This window comes from Ambystoma mexicanum, chromosome 7q (assembly GCF_040938575.1).
Source record: "Ambystoma mexicanum isolate Mex_15411 chromosome 7q, UKY_AmexF1_1, whole genome shotgun sequence".
Taxonomy (NCBI): Eukaryota; Metazoa; Chordata; class Amphibia; order Caudata; family Ambystomatidae; genus Ambystoma; species Ambystoma mexicanum.
Window position 1 is genome coordinate 639,233,334 of NC_090941.1, and position 9,346 is coordinate 639,242,679.

The following is a 9,346-nucleotide window of genomic DNA, read 5'->3' on the forward strand; positions in this document are numbered from 1 at the left end:
CTGGTGCGACATATCTTATTTGAATAAGATAGTTTTAATGGTTTTGAGGAAGGCGCTGAGGATGTCAATTAAAAAAATCAATGTCTAAATTAAAAACAGTGCTATATACAAACAAAATTACTAATTTGTTTCTTTTACAATTGCAGTGAAGACCATTCTCCTGAAATAAAGCAGCCAAATATGAAGTACAAAGAACAACTAAGAAGTAACCTGCTCATTTTAGAAAAAAAGTAAGTTGAATACCACCATAATATTTGTATTATTACTCAAACAAACTGTAAGGTTAATTCATGCTATTTCTGTGCCTAAAAATAGAGATTGTACACCATTCTCTACAAAAATACCCATTTCTTAAACAGCGATTTACAGCCAGAATGGTCCACAAATTCCTATTTTTCGACACACAAATTACCCAACTCAGCTGTTAGAATTTTGATGTTATAGAACAAACAATTGTTTTAATTTTATAGCATTGGATTTACTATTTATACTTCTCCACATCACTAGCTTACTTTTTTCTGTCATCTGAACCACAGTTCAGTAGCACATTAATTCAAGAATACCCATCCCTACCAGTTGTAGTTGCCCAATGCACAATCACACACCATTACATACATCTTTATCATCTTACTCAAACACTCATGCACACAGCACACATACATTGCAGAACACCCCAACCCATACCTTCTTTATTTTTTTCAACAGACCCTAAAGAATACCTACCAAAAATCAAGTCGGTAGAAAGCAACGCAGAAGTAGAACAAATGAAAATAAGTGTGCAACATAAGCATCCATCGCTAGCAGAATTTGTAAAAAAAAGTTGAAACAAAACAGCTAATACAGTCATTTAGTGAAACAAAAGAAGTTTCAAATACAAAAACTTTGCCTCCTCTATCAAAATGTAAAACAAACCAGAAAACAATTAACAAAAAATCAGCTATCACTACAGATAAAACTGCTTATAAATCTTGATATAGTACAAAGTAAGCATACCAAGAAAAGTATTTTAGCCAAAATGTTCTGTCACAGAGCCTTCAAAATCTTATAAAAACAGGAGAGAAACCCGGTTCAACCCTTAAAACCTATCGTAGAAAATGAATCTTAGAAGCGTTGATAGACAGTGCAATTATTCTCAAAAGAACGCTATTTATTTTAGTGTTAAAAAAAATGAAACCACTAACAAAACTAATGACTAAATTACAAAAAAGACTTCTCAATAAACAAAATGTCAACAGAAAGAACTTCTTAAGTATCTGCGGAAGTGAATGGAGTCACACTACAAGCACAGAACCATACTTTAATGAAGAAGCATACAAACAAAAGCAAACAAATACAATTGCCATACATAGCAGTGGTTGAGGTTATGAACAAGTTAATAATACCATAATGGAACAAGAAGTACTCCTTACAAAAATATGCCCTGAAAACTTAGAATTACCCCTCCATTCAACTGAATCACAATGTCTAGTGTACAAATGGCCATGCACGTCAATGTGTAACATTCCCAAAAAATATTTCAAGTCTTTACGCCAATTCCTCAATCAATGTGTGAAAGGCAGAGACAAAATCAAAATTTACCTACTGCAAAATATGGATACCTGTCCAGTGCGCAAGTACACAGGACTACAAGGACATTCATTGGCCTGCATTACAGGACCTACTTGCAAAACCACCTTCCATGATATCAAAAAGATATCAACACATCATTCAACTATAAGAAATCTAGTTTATAAACTGTACTATGCTAAAAGTCCTGCTTTAGCACTAGCCAATTTAAATAACATTCTTCCACATGGTACAGCAGAAGACCTACTTGAAGAAATCGACTATATCCAGAAAAAAACTTTTTGGAAGTGAAGCCACTTACAGAATCAAATAGCTGTAAACCAAATTAGCAACAATTCTACACATGGCAACCTTTTACTACACACATACAAAAAGGAAATACTAAAATTTAAAAATACATCAGCTGAAGTACCAAACCATGTGTGTGTATGTTGGCGCAGAACAGTTTATAAAAGTAACACAAAAACTGTAGACCTATCATACAAAATAGAAGACAATGAAGATTCTAAATGGTTTCAATTAGCTCTCTATCTTATAGCAGAAAACAAATACGAAATAACTGACCCCTTAATACTTTGCAGTTACTGCGCTACAAAACTTGACAACAACCAAACTCCTTCATGTGCTATCACAAATAATTTGGAATTATATCCACTACCAAAACCCCTACAACAACTTAATTTATATGAGAGCATCATAATTGAAACAGTGCACCAATTTCAAGCAATAATACGCCTTCAACCAAAAACAGCTAAATTACCTCCCTCTGAATTAGTGAAAGGTATTTGTGGAAAAGTAGTGTATTTACCATTAGATCTAAAAGAAAATGTGCACACTCTAGGAGTGCAACGTCCAATGCAGCAATCTTTAATTATCTTAGTAAATGGAGTACCTACAAAAGACAAAACAATTTGGCAACAGCTGGTAGATTTACATAAAGTTAGACAAACCTTGCAATATCTTAAAGAGAATAATGAATATTACAAAGAAATTAATATTGAAGAAAACTTGAAGGATACAACTGAAATAATTCAAGAGACACAAGACGCTGGTCAATTTGAGCTCCTAGATCCTGCTACAATATCAAATACTTTAGACCATTATACAATGTATCCATTGCACTCTAATGACACCATAGAAGATGCACTGGAAACGTACCAAATGCTTCAAACAAAAGGATCACCAATCAGCATATGGGAAAAAAGTATAGAAGCACATGCTTTTCCTCTACTCTTTCCTATTGGCAAAGGAGGAAGGTATGATGATAGACCTATTCAAATATCAGCATCAGAATATCGCTCATTACGGATGTATTCTGAAGATCCCAGATTTAGACAAAATGTGGAATACATATTCCACCTACTCTTTGAAAGTGAACTAGCAACTTTATGTTACGGAGTTGCACACACATTAAAATCAGGATCCCACTTTCAAAATATGACAGCTACACAATTATTACAAAAAGTGCAACAAAAAGATGAAGTTTTACAATCAAATATAAATCTATTAGCAAACATGTGTGGTACTAAAGAGTACTGTTTTCGACATCATGGAGATGTACGTTGTATGATCAGAAACCTTGGCCCGCCCACTTGGTTTGTTACATTAAGTTGTGCAGAATATGCATGGGAAGATTTACATGATTTCCTACGCATATCAAACAAAAACAAAACAAACATAGATATACTAACACCTGGAGAACTTTGTTCTCTGGATCCTGTTAATGTTTCAAGATATTTTCACCTTCGCTTCATTGCTATGCTACATTTTATTTGTAATAAAACTCTTTCTCCCCTTGGAGAAGTGCAACACTTCTTTTGGAGAAAAGAATACCAAGCCAGAGGAGCACCACATATCCACATGGTTTTATGGATTAAAGATGCTCCTAAATTTGGTCAAGACAGTGATGCAACAGTTTATTGAAAAATATGTCACTTGTGAAAATCCATCAGAAGCCACAAATAGTGATCTTCATGGACACATTTTACAATTTCAAAGACACAAATGTGGCAAATATTGTCATCGCAAATACAAAAACAAAGGGAAATACTACACCAAATGCCAATTTGGTTTCCCTAGACCAGTTACAAATACAGGTCAAGTGAACAACCTCATGTCTTCAGTTAGACATAGTGTTAAAGCTAAGTCACCTAAAAATACATATTAAATAAAAAGAGCAGAAGAAGAAAAATATATCAATGATTACAATGCAATCATTGCCCACTTATGCAATGCAAACATAGATGTTCAGTACATTGCAGACAAGTCTACTGCAGTTGCACGATATGTCACAGCATACTTAACCAAAGCAGAAAAGACAGAGCTCCAAGACCTCTGGAATGACCTGTCATCAGATAAAACAGTGTCTCAGAAATTATACAGCTTGGGCATAAAAATGCTCTCCCATAGAGAATGTGGATCCTATGAAGCAGCTAATCGTTTAACTGGTACTACATTGTATGGTAAATCTGAAAATATAGTATGGCTAAGTCTTGGTCCAGCTAAATCTAGAAAAAGAGTTCTAAAATCATACGAAGCTATAGAAACAATAGCGAAACATGATCCCAACAGCCAAGACATTTTAAAAAACAATTTATTGGACACATACTACCCAAAACAGAAGTAATACTTTGGAAACCATGTGTATATACCACATAGCCCAAAACTTCACATAAAAAAATAATATAAACCCTGATGAAAAAAAAGGTAAATACAGAGTGACAAACTGTGAAGGCAGCTTAGTAAAACTCACCAAACCAAATTTAATTAATCATATCAAACTGTCATTAAAGACTACTCAACATAAAGAAGTATATTACATGTCCCTGCTACAACTCTTTAAACCATGGAGAAAAGAAGAAGAAATACCAGATAACTATGACTCATATGAAGACGCTTTCAAAGCAAATGAAAGCACTATAACTGATGTAAACTTTACACAGTACAAAACAATGTTGCACAATGAACAGCAACACGAAGAAGAACTCCAGGCCCAACTAGATAAGGACACTCCTGACAGTAGTCAACCTTCTGTAACAGGAAGCCAAGAACCACTGGGAGAACCACTAATAACAATTAGTTATGACAGAAGTAGAAAACACCATGTGTCAGTATGAAGATAAAGAAGACTTAACTATACTACAATCAAAACTAAACAATGAGCAAAGTAGCATTTTTCAAGAAGTAACAAAAGAAATTGCACATGGTGTATAACATGAAAACAAAGAATGCACCTGCCAAAATTACAAACCTATACTACTGTACGCCAGTCGTGAAGCTGGTTCTGGCAAAACATTCCTAATCAAAATCATCAGTAAGTTCCTTTAACAATTGACAAACAACAAACTGTCAGCTGTTGTCACTGCCCCCACAGGTTTAGCTGCCTACAAAATAGGCAGTGTCACTTTACACCGATTACTACTCCTGCCAGTAGAACACCAAAACAAATTAGACTATTACAAACTTTCTACAGAAGCTGCAATGGAATACGCAAAGTATTAAAACAAATGAAAATGCTACTAAAAGATGAATTGAGCATGGTGTCCAACCTAATGTTGGCTTTGATTCACCTCAGATTACAAGAAGTACTCAAAACAAACTATGAAGAGCTATTTGCAGGAAAACACATTATTGTTTTCGGAGAGCTTCTTCAATTGACACCAGTAAAAGGTGAGCCTATTTTTAAAACATTAGGACACAAACTCTGCCATACAACTGTTGGCAGCATTGGAAATGTCAACCTTTGGCAACATTTCCAATACAGAGAGTTAACAGAAAACATGTGGCAATCTGCAGATCTCACTTAGGCCAACATCTTAAAAAGTATTAGAGTTGGTATACTATCTAAAGAAGCACAAGCAATATTGAAAACCCGGCACATTCATGCACTTTATGGCAATAATGCATGTGCTACAGATGTTATGGAACAATTAGCCCATAAAAATGTCAATTGTATGGCCTTAATGCCAACTCTTGCAAGCTGTTTCAAATTCAATGAAACAATGTTAAATAAAGAAATGCAACTAATAATGGAAATTAGCGCCAAAGACAAAATAGATGTACATGGTATGACACTACCCATGTGTGAGCAAGCCACAACAAGACTAAATAGTTTAGAAAATTCAATCTCCAACACAGCTGGGTTGGAAAAGATATTAAAATTATCCTTAAATTGCAGAGTAATGCTTAAACGTAACCTTCACGTGGACCAAGGACTAGTTAATGGAGCACTGGGTAAAGTTGTTGGCTTTCAAACATACGTGACAACAAAATTCAGTTCGTCAATATTCTCTTTGACAAACTTTCAGAAGTGAAAAGGATAGGACGCTTAACAGCTCGATTCCTTCTCTTCAAAGACATGTATGTATAGAGAGAACAATTTTCTCTAACTCTTGCATACGCAGTCACCATTCATAAATCACAAGGTCTTACCCTAGACAAAGCAATGATAGACTTTGGTAACACAGTCTTTAAAGAAGGCATGAGCCACCTAGCACTATCACGCTTACGTACACTTGACGGTCTATTTCTAATCAACTTTGATGCAAGTAAAGTAAACGCTGATATTCCTTGCATTTTAGAATACAATAGACTTCGCTCACTATACACCCCCCATCTAAACACATATTCTGTTCCACAAAAAGTAAAACTTTGTAAAAGAAAACTAAATCAAACAGAAATGCAACAGGATGTCACTGGAAATCCTCCAAAGAGAGTAAAAGAAACTAAAACCTCATCAAGTACCACAAACATAAGAGAACCAATTAGGGAAAGTAAACCAGGTATTCGTCAAAGAAGGAAGACAAACTAAAAAAAAATCAATCAGATACAGAACTACCTGATCCATTTAAACTCTCAAATATAGTTGGAGTAAGTTGCTACGCAAATGTAGCAATTAATATTCTATTTCAATTGCCACCAATTGTTGACAACATTTACTTACACAGTACAGACCAATTGTGTTTGCAAATGTTAGTACTTCACAGAAATGCAACAAACAATCCTGATAACACGTATAGTGTTTATGGAATAAGACAACAATTGGACTACTGTGCTGGAATGGTTAAATTCACTATAAACTCACAGGAAGATCCACAAGAATTTCTAATGTACTTACTATAAGTACTGCAAAATAAAAACATACCTTCCAGATTTCATACATGTGGAAACATACATGCACTCTCTGCAACAATGTGACACAAGAGCAAATCCCCAATGAACGCTTTGTATATATATCAAAACCTAATTGTGAATCCATTCCATTTCAGCAACTTGTACAAAATGCAAACCATGGTAGATTATGTACTACCTGCAATTCGGATAATCGCTCCACCTTACAAATACAAACACATAGTAAATATGTAATACTAATGCTTCTACGTTACAATGCAGATGGTACGAAAAACAACTGCAAGCTGACTGGATTCACACATGGTCAAGTATCACTTGGTAAGAAAACCTTCACAACAATAGGTATAATCTACCACGCAGGAGCCACAACCAATTCAGGTCACTACACTGCATATATAAAAAAGAAATGTGAATGGTTTGAATGTAATGATAGTACCATTACTCTAAAGCAGAGAATACCAGCAAATCTTTCAAACGCTTATGTAATGTTCTTAAAACCGAAATTTATTTACTAAACTATACTTAAACCTTAACTAAACTTGTAGTAAAAAAATATAAACTGTTAGAATATTCCAACAGGTATCTAACTGCCCAAAGATTCTACAACAACTAATCAGATAAATGAATACCACTAAATTAGAGCAAGAAATAGATAGTTAGAATACACCAGCTGGTATCTAACTAACCCAAAATTTTACAATATCCAAACTGATAAATCAATACCACTAAATAATATAAAAAAAATAGACAGTTAGAATACGCCAATTGGTATCTAACTGTCCCAAAATTTTACAATATCCAAACAGATAAATCAATACCACTAAAATATATCAAAAAATAGACAGTTAGAATACGCCTACTGGTATCTAACTGCTCCAAAATTTTACAATATCCAAACAAATAAATGATATGTTACTGCTCCAAAAAACTGCAAAAAGCCAATATATACAGCATTAGCCAGAAACAACTGAACACTGAAAATAAACAAACAAATAAACTGTAGCATAACAGAAAAAGTTTTTTTTTTTAATCCAACATGGATTTTTTTTTCTCCCACAGACCCAATGATTTTAGCAACAAACACAGAAACTGAGCAAATTGCACAGTACTCTGGTTTGTAATCTACTAAATATGAGGGTAAAAAAAAAAATGGATTATTCAATGTTATAAGTCATTACAAAATACCAATACTAACATGATCTTTTCTTTTATCACAGAAATGAACAAGAAATACATGTACTCCAGTTACTAAACCAAACAGTAAGTATATTATAATAAATACAACCATCACAGCATATCACACCCATAGTGGCTTATAACTTTGTTCCTTATAAATTTGTTTTTGGATCCCAAAGTTATATGCCACTATGAGTGTGATATGCTGCGGTGGTTGTGGCCAGGGCATAGAGACTTGGGAGCATGGCCACATGGCCATGCTCCCAAAACTCTATGCCCTGGCCACAACCACCGCAGCATATCACACCCATAGAGTCAAACATTTTAACTATGCCTTATGGGAACTTTTAATGTCTGCGGACATAATGAGTGTTCTTAGAACACTTTCAACTTGCCAGCGAACAATACGGACAGCATCCTCAGGACACCACCATTTTGTTTATTTACGAACATTTCAGGACACCGCGAGTGTTCTTAGAACACTTTCAACTTGCCAGCGAACAATACGGACAGCGTTCTCAGGACTCCCCCATTTTGTTAATTTACGAACATTTCAAGACGCCGCAAGTGTTCTTACAACACATTCAATTTGCCAGCGAACAATACGGACAGCGTCCTCAGGACACCCCCATTTTGTTTGTTTACGAACATTTCAGGACACCACGAGTGTTCTTAGAACACATTCAACTTGCCAGCAAACAATACGGACAGCGCCCTAAGGACACCCATACTTATTAACTTAAGGACATTTCAGGACACTGCGATTGTTCTTAGAACAGTTTCAGCTTGCTTGCGAACAACACGGACACATATTGCGTCCTCAGAACACCCGAACAATACGGACAGCATCCTCAGGGCACCCCCATTTTGTTTATTTACGAACATTTCAGGACACCGCGAATGTTCTAGAACAATTTCAACTTACCAGCAAACAATACGGACAGCGCCCTCAGGACACCCCCATACTTGTTTACTTAAGGACATTTCAGGACACCGTGAGTGTTCTTAGAACAGTTTCAGCTTGCTTGCGAACAACACGGACAAATATTGCATCCTCAGAACACCCCATTTAGTTTATTTAGAACATTTCAGAACAGCCGTGTTGTCCGCAGACAAATCGAACAAAACAAGAGGGTCTACCTCAAAAAAATACAACATTTAACCTATCTCATACTCTCCGACCCTCCCCAAACACTCTTACACACCAACACACTCTACTAAATACAATTTTTAAACCAAGTTTCACCGCGCTGTCCGTGGACGTCCGCGAATCCAAGATGACGGGCGCTACCGAAAATCTGACGCGCTTCACGCTCTACGCTGTCCAATCAGCGAACATGTTGCATGTCCGCGGACATGACGTAAGCCGATTGGCCAATCAGAACACTGTCCGCGGTGTGAACAGGGAAGTGTGTCCACGAACCGAACACAGATATCACTAATTTATTTTTACCTCTTTTTTGGTCATTATAAA